This window comes from Hylobates moloch, unplaced genomic scaffold (assembly GCF_009828535.3).
Source record: "Hylobates moloch isolate HMO894 unplaced genomic scaffold, HMol_V3 SCAFFOLD_10, whole genome shotgun sequence".
Lineage (NCBI taxonomy): Eukaryota > Metazoa > Chordata > Mammalia > Primates > Hylobatidae > Hylobates > Hylobates moloch.
This window is the reverse complement of record NW_026652285.1, coordinates 52,683,073-52,695,092: the sequence shown is the minus strand read 5'-3', so window position 1 is coordinate 52,695,092 and position 12,020 is coordinate 52,683,073. Positions and strand designations below refer to the sequence as shown.

General features: G+C 39.7%; 1 protein-coding gene across 12 annotated transcripts in view; it reads right to left on the bottom strand.

The window, feature by feature from the left end:
- Nucleotides 1-12,020, bottom strand: part of LOC116475182 (transducin-like enhancer protein 4) — a 150,113-nt gene that overhangs the window by 124,112 nt on the left and 13,981 nt on the right. Inside the window, exon 1 of one of the 12 annotated variants that reach the window (XM_058445019.1) lies at nucleotides 1,762-1,779. The exons of the other annotated variants lie outside the window; for them this stretch is intronic. The gene's annotated coding sequence lies outside the window, so the exon portion shown is untranslated. Of the gene's footprint in view, nucleotides 1-1,761; nucleotides 1,780-12,020 lie in introns of those variants that run through there. 12 annotated transcript variants of the gene reach the window in all.

Below are 12,020 nucleotides of genomic sequence, written 5' to 3'. Positions count from 1 at the left end.
CTTTTAAATATGGTGGCCAAGGGTGTTCACCATCCTAACATTTATGGAATGCTTGCTCTGTGCCAGATATTTCACACTTAATGTTCAGAACAATTTTAAGAGGATTACTCTCGTCCCCATTTTACAGATAAAGCCAAAGAATCATAAAGTGGTTAATTTACCATGATCATATAGCTGGAGAAAAGTAAACAAATGCAAGAGTAACTGGGAGTTGATAACAGAAGACCTCATGTTTGACTGAGTGTGGTTAATGAATGAGAGGGAAGGACAATAATCAGCTGCCTCTATGGGTTTCTGGCTTGAGAAATTGGGTGGATGATGGTGGCATTTCCTCAGATAGGAATCACTAAGCAGGCTTGTGGGGGACTATGTCATTTTGGGACCTGTTGAGTTTAAGCATCTATGAGACATTCAAGGCAAATGAGGACACACGATGGTCTCAGAGGAAGGGTCTGGGCTAGTAGAAAAAAAACCCTGAGATTCATCTACTCAGAGTGAATAAAATTACCTAAATAAAAAGGCAAAGTAGGCAGAGAAGAGGACAGAGCCATACTGGAAATACTGGTAGGATTTTCCAGGCTCAGAGAAGGGCCCCTAAAAAATAACCCAACACCAAAAGATAGATATAGAAGTAGACCGGGAGGTCCAGCAAGCCCAGATAAGGGAATAGAGAAGGCAAAGCTGTAGACAAAAAGCCTGGAGACCACCACAGCCTCTAGTATGACAACAAGGTCTGATGGTCAGTGATGGTGACCATGGTGAGAGCAAGGAAAGGAGGCAGGCTGCACATGGAGAACTAGCAGACTATGTGGCTTCACTAGATTAAACAACCAGGGGAGTACGGAATCAATGATTCCAGTGCGTAAAACCTGGATGATATGGTGCTTCCTACCGTTCATTAAAATAGGGAAATCACAGGCTTGTGTCAAGATTTGTTTAGGGGACAATTATGGAAAGGCATGGGAAGAATTCGGAATCAAGTGACAAAACATTCTGAAAAGAACACCAAATATTACGAACTATACAGCTGTGCAGTCCCAAATCCTAGTGTGACTCTAATTTCTAGACTAGCTAAACCATGACTTTAATAAGCGAACTCCAAAATGATTCTGGACTCCATTTCTATAATCATAAAATGGGAAGAATGGCTGCCCCATATCTGGTTGGCAGAAATATTTATGAGGGTAGGCTTACGAATAAAATCCCTTAAGGTAAGTAGTTCTGTTTTAAGACAGAATTGAGATTAGATAGTGCTACAAATTGAGTGCCTGTATTGTTAGGTATCGATTCAAGCTTAGGGCTCTTTCTGCCTCTCAATTAAGAAAGCATCCCTCACTAATTTATACTACACAGGGGAAGGGCTGCAAAGACCATGAGGCGGCTAGGGAACAGATCTAAAGTGGGATGGGGATGCCAGACTCACTGGCACAGTGGCAGACGACAAGTGCCTCCTCACTGATTGGAAGGAGTGAGCTCACAGGCCTAGCCCCAGAAAATTTGCTATTTTTCTACTTTTCTTGCACTTTGACCCAGAAAAGACATTCTCAGTATTTATGTTTTGCTACTGCTAAAGGATCTCCCTTCCTCTTTTCTTGGTGAACAGATACTTGCCCTAGATGCAGTGAATTTTATATATAGTAGTAAAGAATAAAGAATATCATCAGGCAGGGGGAAGGGAGGCAGGCTTAATTTTAAAGCTTCTCAGACAATAACATAGTCCTGAAATTTAAGACTACAGAATAAAAATTCTTTGTGACTTACAGAGGTGTGTTCTCTTCGATTAAGTAGATAGTAAAAGGCCGGGCGCGGTGGCTCACGCCTGTAATCCCAGCACTTTGGGAGGCCGAGGCGGGCGGATCACGAGGTCAGGAGATCGAGACCATCCTGGCTAACACGGTGAAACCCCATCTCTACTAAAAATACAAAAAATTAGCCAGGTGTGGTGGTGGGCGCCTGTAGTCCCAGCTACTCGAGAGGCTGAGGCAGGAAAATGGCGTGAACCTGGGAGGTAGAGCTTGCAGTGAGCTGAGATTGCGCCACTGCACTCCAGCCTGGGTGACAGCGAGACTCCGTCTCAAAAAAAAAAAAAAAAAAAAAAGTAGATGGCAAAAAATGAAAAACAAAAATTCTCTCAGAGAATTTAGAAGCACTCAGAAGAATTTAAACAAGTTTTGCATTAACCAAAGTACAAACTGCAGTGCTTCTTACAGCTTCTGTAAGAAGCTACTACTTGTGAACCTGTGTTAACTGCCTTGGACTTAACTATGCTACATATGTCCATACCACCTTGAATTTGATTCTTACCTTTAGCCTAACTTGCCTTTAAATTTACTTTTTTATTTTTTAGGCTACACTTTATGAACTTCTACTTCGGTCTATTCTTAAATTATAAAATAATGTGATACAACTTTTGACTGATTAAGTATTCTAAAGCAGAAGGTAGCTAGTTCCCACATTGTTACCGATCACCAAAAAGATAATGGTTAACTACGTTTAGTTCAATGGAGTTTTTTGTTTTGTTTTTTAAAGATAAAGACATTCTCTATGAAGAAAACAGTGAGTTAATTTTTGCACAAGTAACAAGTACATTATCTCATTCCCATCTTTAAGAAATAGTTCACAGACCTGCACCAGTCCATGGACCACTCTCTGAGTGTCACTGCTCCGAAGCAACATTCCTCAATCACAAACTATAATTTCTTATTGCCTTAGACTTTAGGTGATAGGTATGTTCCTCCAAGGTAACCAAATTCTCCAACACAGCCCTAAGAAATGGAGCATTCCTTAATCTCTTCCCTGGTTTACTTACAGAACCCAAGTGTCTACAGTTGCAAAAACTACTTAAGGGTGGGTGAAGGCTTAGAATATCAGTTCTTCAGACACTGCCATTCAGGGGTCTTTCCACTGGGTCATGATGCCTGCCAATGTGAGGCCGAGCTGCAGCAAACAAAAATAAAGAACCACAAACTATAAATAGTATTTTCTTATTTCTAAAAACAATTGCCAAGTGATAGGGTTAAAGTATAGAGTGAAAAAATGTTACAGCTTAAGTATGTTTGAGCTTTGAGTAAGTTGGAGTTTTGCTCTCTTAAACTTATGCTTAATAAATTTTCTGCAGAGAATGTACATCCATGAGAAAAAAAATTAAAACAAAATACACTTCAGGATTCTTTTTGCCCATTTACCCCAAAATACAAGAGGTCAATATGGGGAGGATGCCTGTTGAAAAGACGAAAGGCAACAATACAAAAGCGTTTAAGTATCTGTTGGAGTGGAGTGAACGAAGAAGAAAGAAATGAAAACCCTCTTCTCTACAGCAAATATAACAGCCCACCAGCCACCAGCTAGAGCCATCAGGCTGTCTAAAGCAAGGTACTATTAAAATGACTTCAATATGAGGAATTGTTTCAAAGATGCATGGATCTCCCAAAAAAAATACAAAAAAAATACAAAAACAAAAACAAAGATGCATGAGTCTGGATGGAGCTTAAGCAAAGAGAGGTTCTGCAGATATCATCAATCTTAAACATACTAAATGTGAGATCTCACTCAGGCAGCACACAGACTCCCATGAACTATATAAACTATACCATGGAGATGTAATGTAGAAATGGAAGACATTCTGGAGATGTTTTGGCTCCTTGCTACTCAAAATGTGGCAGTGGACCAGCAGTATCAGTATCACCTGATCTTTTTGTTAGAAATGGAGAGTATCATGCACCAACCCAGACCTACAGAAACAGAATCTGATTTCAGTGATTTGTATGCACACTGAAGTTTGAGCAGCACTGCTCTAGTTCGCTGGTCCTCAACCTTCCTGTACATCAAAATCACCTCTGTAGCTTTTAGAAAAATACTGACGCCTAAGGCCCAGATCAGGGGCCTCGGAACCAACATGTTATAAAAAGCAAAAATCCAGTCCTAGACCTTTGTTTTATGGATGAGGAACTGAGACTCAGAAAAGTTAAATAATTTACCAATGTCACAGGAAGTTACTGGCTGAATTAGGACTAGATTTTTAAAAATACTTAGGATCACATTGCCTATAAGGAGTTGAAGAATCTGTAAAGTTACCAATAAGTCAATAATAATTTTAAAGATCTGAGGTTTCATTTTATCATTAATTTTTTGTGGTATGTATTTTATGTATCACCCTTTGAACCTTGACTAGTATTTTTTTCATGAGGGTGACATGATCTCCATCAGACACAGCATATATGATGGAGACACAGGGATGCCTCTGCCTGGTCAGCAGTTAAGGCACAGCTGTAGGAACATGAGTGAGTTTCTTTTTTTTGCTTTCTAAAATTCATTGAATATTGTTTAATTTTCTTTAATATTATGTTTTTAGCAAAAATACAAAGCACTTCAAAACCATCTTTTAAAGGCCTCAATCTAACTTAGACTGAAAAGTCCAAGAACAAGGACAATCACTGTGTTCTGACTGTTTAGTTTCCAAGAGTGTAGAACTGATAATTAGCACACCAAGAAAGAAACTTTTGCCACAAGTGCTGACCCTTTTGCTTGCTGATGATTATGTCATTAGATTCAAATTGCCTATAAATTAGTACTAGATATATGGGTGTGTGGTAGGAGGTGTGGGTGGAATTAAGGAAATTAAAAGCTGCGGTCAGACTTGAAAAAAACATCCCATAAAGTAACGTATGTTTCTGACAGTTGAAACAGACTGCATGACAGACAGCAAAACCACATTTCGGTTTTCATTTTTTTTTTGGAATGGATCTGTGGCTTTATGCCACCACGCAATATTTTGGTTTACCAAAAATGTACTCTACGGCCTTTTTAATTTCATCTTAACTTTCCTTACTATCACTGCTGTTCTCATTCAACCAAGGCAGCTTAAGACAAGTTTCTAAAAGGGGTAAAGGTTGAAAATACAGAATATGCCTCACATTAGGGAGAAAAAAAGAAGAAAATTAACCACACGCAAATAATTCACATTGACTGAAGCATCTATTGTAATTTCAGTGTTTAGCTCATCAGGGACGTAATGAACAATGGGAATAATTATTTCTTTTGAAACACAGTAGTTGCCCAAGACAATTATTGACTCAGCCTTATGTCTACATGAAATTTCTCAACTTAAAAAGGATACACAATCACTGATATCCAGAGTTGTTGGCCAAGTCACACAAAAAATAAAAAATAGAAGGAAGAAAACAATGACTGCAACAAAGAGTTTCAACGATAGACGAATAATTTTGAGGATTCTGTACCTACTTCTAATATTAAAAATCCTTTACAGACGAAAAAGTTAAAAATCAATTGAATTTACAAATTCCACTATGTCTATATAAAGGTAATGGCAGTAACCGAGCAAAATGATAGAAACTCTCTATCTCTGGCTGGGCACAGTGGCTCACCCCTGTGATCCCAGCACTTTGGGAGGATGAGGTGGGCGTGTGGCTTGAGCTCAGAAGTTTGAGATTAGCCTGGGCAACATGGTGAAACACAGTCTGTACCAAAAAATACAAAAATTAGCCGGGTGTGGTGATGAGCACCTTTAGTCCCAGCTATTCAGGAGGCTGAGGTGGGAGGATCACTTGAGCCCAGGAGGCTGAGGCTGCAGTGAGCCATGATCATGCCACTGCACTCCAGCCTGGGCATCAGAGCAAGATCCCGCCTCAAAAAAAAGAAAAAAAAAAAAAAAAAGAAGAAGAAGAAGAAGGAAGAAGGAGGAGGAGGAAGGAGGAAGGAGGAAGGAGAGGGAGAGGGAGAGGGAGAGGGAGAGGAAGAAGGAGAAGAAGGAGAAGGAGAAGGAGGAGGAGGAGGAGGAGGAGGAGGACGAGAAAAAATCTTTCTACACCTACAAAGGTCAATAATCCAAAAAACATCTCACAAAAGTCTGCCTGGCAAAGTCCACTGTGGTATACAGAAGATGTGGAAAGAATCCTTGAGGTTCTTGGATTATAAATTTGGCAGGAGAGATGAAAGTAAGGTGACGATACGAAAGCAAAAGAAGCAACAAACTCATTCATTCCCTCCTCCTCTTCCTTCTTTCACTCCCTTCTTCCTAGGTACCACACCTGGCAGCATTGTCAACACCAAGTTCTCCCCTTCTAAAGTATCTTTTTCTATCAATGAATGGTACCATGACTGTCCCTCTGCAGACATCAATGTCTTAGGGCCTTTCCTCCTATGCATTTCCATACTCCTCATCCAATGAAATGTCAAGTCATAGAGATTCCTCCTTTCCAGTTCTACTTCCCTAGTTCAGACTTCACCTCCTCCACCCTGTCCCTCTCCAGTCATGCCCCTCTCCACTCAAATCATTTCAACAACATTCACTGACATTTGTTCTCAGGCCTCATGCTAGCTGCTGAGCAAATTAGCAAAACAGATATGGTCCCTTGACCAACTACTGATTAATCTTCCCTTTGCTTTCTTTTTATAGCCCAAGCACTACCACCAGCATTCAAGGCCTTCTATAATGCATCCCAAACCTATCTTCCCAATTATTCTCTCCTCTACCACTCAATAAAGCTAGAAACGCTAAACACAGCCTGAATATGCACAGCAGTTTCCAGTCCCTGTGGCCTCCACTTGGAATCCTACCCTTTCCTTTCATCCTGCCTAAGTGCTCCCAGTCCTCTGAGGTCTCACTAAACTGTGCTCACCTCCTTTGTAACAGCATCCTTAATCACTCAAGAAGACAGAAAGATCCCCTTCTCTTCCACCTATGTCACAACTGTGTATCCACTGCACTGCTTTATATTTTTTACAGTGGTCCAAATGAAGTAAAAAGACTAGATGCTCCATGGAGGCAAGCCTCCTACCTTTCCTAACCTGCTAGCCCTCAAAGCAACCTGCATATAGTATGAGGTTAATTAATATTCGCTGGATGAAAGAATAAGAGCCTTTGCATTCCCTCTGAGGTGACCAGGACTACTGGCTCTTAACCAAGTAACCCTCCCAATGAAAGAATAAAACAATCTCATGAAGATTAAGTTATTTTTTCATGTTTAAGTATTTAGGTTATAATCTTCTTAACCTTTATGATAAATCCAGTTCCAGGTATTTCAATTTGAGCAGCTAAATATTTCAGTTTAGAAAGTTAATTTGCATGGTGAGCCTCAGAAAGAAAGTGGCAAAAAAGCATGATTCAAAATGTAAAATCAAGTATCTAAGAAAGTGGGATTTGTAAATCTAATCTGGGAAGAAGGCATAAATACCACCTCACAAGTGTGCATCCTAAACTGATGCAAAATAACCTAAAAATTATTGCTTAGATTATAAGAAAACCCTCCTATCAGCTCTGCTTACAACTAAAGCAGGTCTTTACTATGAGCCTCCTAGGCTAGCCATATGGAGCCTTTGAAAATGAGCTCCCATATTACAAAAGGATAATGTACTTTGCCTGCCGCAGCCTCTCCTAAATCTGACACCTCTGAAATATAAGGAGAAAACTTACAAGCAGCCTCTCCTAAATCTGACACCTCTGAAATGTAAAGAGAAAACTTACAAGCAAGTAGGGGTGCCAAAGTTTACCTCCCCATTCCCAGAACCTAGAGAAGAGTGGAAGCTTAAGAAGCACACATTGGAATTTTGGGGACACAATTTCTCCATTAAGAAGCCCAAACATGAGTTTTTGTCTTCCCCTAGGCTCACCCAAAAAATGTTCAAACAAACAAGCAGCTACAGAACTGCTATTGTTTTTTTACTAGCCACTTTAGGTTGACTATATTTTTGGGGGGTTAACCAAGGTAGACATACTTAGAGGTAAAACCACATTCCCAAACAGTTCTCTGTCCCCCCCAAAATCAAAAGCCTTTAAAACAGTCACCCACATTCATAGCGCAGCATAGTGGAATTTGTTGGGGGAAAAGAAGTCCAAGTAAAACAGGATCACTGATGCGCCCACACATTCAAAAACAAAAACGAATCCATGTTGTGGACTCAGGTTACTTAAAAAACTCAAGGTTCTATTTTGTGTATTACAGTGTGATCAGGACATGACAAAGACAAATATAATGTATTTTGCCCTAAAGAGAAAGAGCAGAAGGGCTATTTTGCAGTAAGATCTTCCCTAATCCCTCAGTTGGGTAGAATCAGGCCAGAAACGTTATGTTGAATTCTCAGGCGGCCCGGTCTATCATACACGTCTTGGTACCAACCAGACTGGTGTCCCAGGAGAATGGTTGAAATGACTGAGAATGCCCAGCATGGACAAAGGAAGGCTAATAAAGGGCAACACTTCTGAAAAACCTAGACAAGGAGTAAGACTAATTCTAGTGACTTCAATGGGGAGACAGGACTAATGGGCCTCACATAAAGAAATTTCTGCCAATCCAATACCTCCACTGAAAATGTCTTCTGCCTTGCACAGTAGTAGCACCACAAAGATCTGGATGTTTTCAGTGGAAATCAAGTAGATTTCCAATGAGAAGCTGAACTTAAGTGTGAAAACTCCATCCCACCGAGGTGGTTTATCATGGTCCCTTCTGTAGGAAAAGGAAGATTACAAAGGATCATGTAATATCTCTATTCAGAACTTAACTACCACCTACCCCAACTCTGCTTATCATCATGGGAAAGGGAGGAAAAAACCTGAAAAGGTTAAGTATGTTTGAACGATTCTCTCAAATTGACTTAACTAGAGAAGCCAGACAATGCTCATACTTGGCCTTTCTCTACTCAAAGAGGTCATTATGCCCCAAACCTATAACTCTCCAGGCCATAAAAAGGCAACAGAATTTAATAATATTTTCTTCTCTCTGGAGCAGAGTTTCTGAGTGTTGGCACTACTGAGATTCTAAGCCAGCTAAGTCTTTGTTGTAGAGGGCTGTCCTGTACATGCAGATGTTCAGTAGCATCCCAGACTCTACCCACTAGATGCCAGTAGCACCTCCAAGTTGTGACAACCGCAAATATCATCACATTGCCAGACATCCTCTGAGGAAAGGAACTGCTCCAGTTTGCAACCACTGCTCTAGCACAGTACCTCCCTAACTCTTTTGTTTGGGTTCCAGTTTCCTCATTGAATCAGTAAGGGCTACGGATTCTGCCCCCCAAAAAAGGTACACAATTATGCATATAAATTCCAGAACTATATAGAACCTTTCAAACCCAGCCAAGAACCTCCATCTTTCCTCCACCCCAGGCAGGCACTCAGAAGTTTACAGTTCCCTGAACATTCCCGTGTGACACGTGGTTACAAAAGAAGGTGCCATGCCTGTTTTAGAAATCTCACAGTCAGAGGTACAAAAATATCTAGAGGCCTGTGGTTATCCAGCCAGGGACAAACAGTAGAATCTGTGATAAAAGATGAACCAATGAATGAGTCCACTATCTAGTGTGTTAATTTGCAAAACAAAAATAAAACAAAATACCCAAATGATACCAGCTATTATTTTTAACATTTAAGCTCACTGTGTACAGAACACAGAAGCAAACGATTTGTTTTTTTCATTTAGAAAACAAGGATAGGCTAGGCGCGGTGGCTCACACCTGTAATCCCAGCACTTTGGGAGGCCGAGGTGGGCGGGATCACGAGGTCAAGAGATCAAGACTATCCTGGCCAACATGGTGAAACCCCATCTCTACTAAAAATACAAAAAAGTTAGCTGGGCGTGGTGGTGTGGGCCTGTAATACCAGCTACTCAAGAGGCTGAGGCAGGAGAATCGCTTGAACCCAGGAGGCGGAGGTTACAGTGAGCTGAGATCGCACCACCGCACTCCAGCCTGGCAACAGGGCAAGACTCTGTCTCAAAACACACACACACACACACACACACACACACGCACACATACACGGATAAACAAAGAAGTTTACCACAGTCACTTATGAGATATTTATTGCCAGTGGTTCAGAACCAGAATGTAGGCTCTCAAGCCAGAATGCCTGGCCTTGACACCTCTACTCTGTAACCTATCAGCTATATAACCCTGGGCAAATTTCTCAGCTTCTCTTTACCTTAGTTTCCTCATACGCAATAATGATAATCAGATCCCTTCCTCAAAAGATTACAAATTAAACAAATTAATACCTCTGAAGCATTTAGTGCTTTACCTGGTATCCAGTGGGCACTCGATAAATTTTAACTGCTCTTATTATCACTAACGCTTGCCCAAGATACACATATGAAAAATCTGTTAACTATATGTAGTTACTGATGTGCTCTTAGCCTATAGAAGGACCAGGAAGATGCAGCTACAACTGCAAAAAAAGCAACACAGCAGATGGTTCTAGGTTGTGAAACATTGGCAATATTAGGATTATTTTAGCTGTCCACACAATAGCCTAACATTGCTCAAAGTGAGATTCTACAAAAATACAAAAACAAAAATAAAAAAAACCTGGCTGTATTTCCTCTTATAAAAATTATCTTAAAACTTAACTTACTAAAATGGTATGCCTATAGTACTAAGCAATGAAAGTAGGGATGAATTTTATTTTTAAGCTGGTCATTTAAACATCATATGATGTTAAGAGTTGAAAGATATCTTAGAAATAAATCATCTGGCAAAGTATGAATCCAATTCTAAATTTTAAAAATGCCAATCAGCAGCTCAAGGACCTATAGTAGACTGAGATAAGAACTCCTACTCTCTGATTGCCTATCTAGGCCTTTTTTGCTCATCATAAAGCCAGGCCCTCCCTAAGCACTCAGAAACAAAGACAGCTTATATAAAGGTGGCTGATACTCAGAATATGTGATGTTACATGAAATGCAATAAAATGAAAAATTAAAATATTCCTTTAGCTGTTCCATCATTCATTCATTCATTTCTTCTACTATATTCCAGGCATTGTTTTAGGTGCTAGTGGTACAGCAGTGAACAAAACATATTCTTCTGTATACAAAAATATAGTCAGAATGAATAAGGTGTAGTGTTTGATAGCATAACAGAGTGACTAGAGTCAACAATAATTTATTGTACATTTAAAAGTAACTAAGAGTATAATTAGAAAGTTTCTAACCCACACAAAAAAAGGGTAAATGCTTGAGTTAAAGGATAGTCCATTTACCTGAATGTGATTATTATGCATTGTATGCCTGTATCAAAATAGTTCATTTACCGCATAAATACATTCACCTACCATGTACTCATAAAAATTAAAAATTAAAAAATTTTTTAAAACCAAAACCACATTCTTCCTTTTTGGAACTACACTTTAATGAAGGAACCTGATCTCTACTGTGTCTTTGATTTATAAACTCCAAAAGGCCAAGATTAAACATTTCTCCCTTCTATTTATGATTAAGCCATTTATTTACAATGAATTTATCTTCCCTAAGGAAAGGATTCCTGATAGGACAAACCAAGAACATCCTGAGGATTTGAGATGTCAAGCTCACCGTAAGCCACAGTTTACAGACATGCTTTACCTCAAGCTAGAGAAATTGACACCTACATTAGATTCTGGAAGAGTAACCCGCGGAGCTAATTACACAACAGGTAATAAACTGCTACATAGCCCCTTTGCACATCATTGGAAGAAAATTATTGAATCACATTATAATTCATACAATTTCAGAGGTCATACAATTAAGCTTTCTTTTTTTTTTTTTTGTGACGGAGTCTTGCTCTGACACCAGGCTAGAGTGCAGTGGTGCGATCTCAGCTCATTGCAACTTCTGACTCCCTGGTTCAAGTGATTCTCCTGCCTCAGTCTCCTGAGTAGCTGGGATTACAGTCACGCGCCACCACGCCCAGTTAATTTTTGTATTTTTAGTAGAGATGGGGTTTCACCATGTTGGCCAGGACAGTCTCGATCTCCTGACCTCATGATCCACCCACCTCAGCCTCCCAAAGTGCTGGGATTACAGGTGTGAGCCACGTGCCCGACCTAAGTTTTCTAGTATATGCCAAAGGAAAAGTACAAAAACTAATCACTTTAAAGACATACTGATATATTTTATTTTATATATACTTTTATATTACATGTTTTATGAAAATTGCTCTACTTCTGTGTCAACATTACTTTAGCCTGAATGCTGGCCATAAGAGAATCAGTGAATTGTAAACCACCTACTAATTAAGTGAAGAACTTTGTC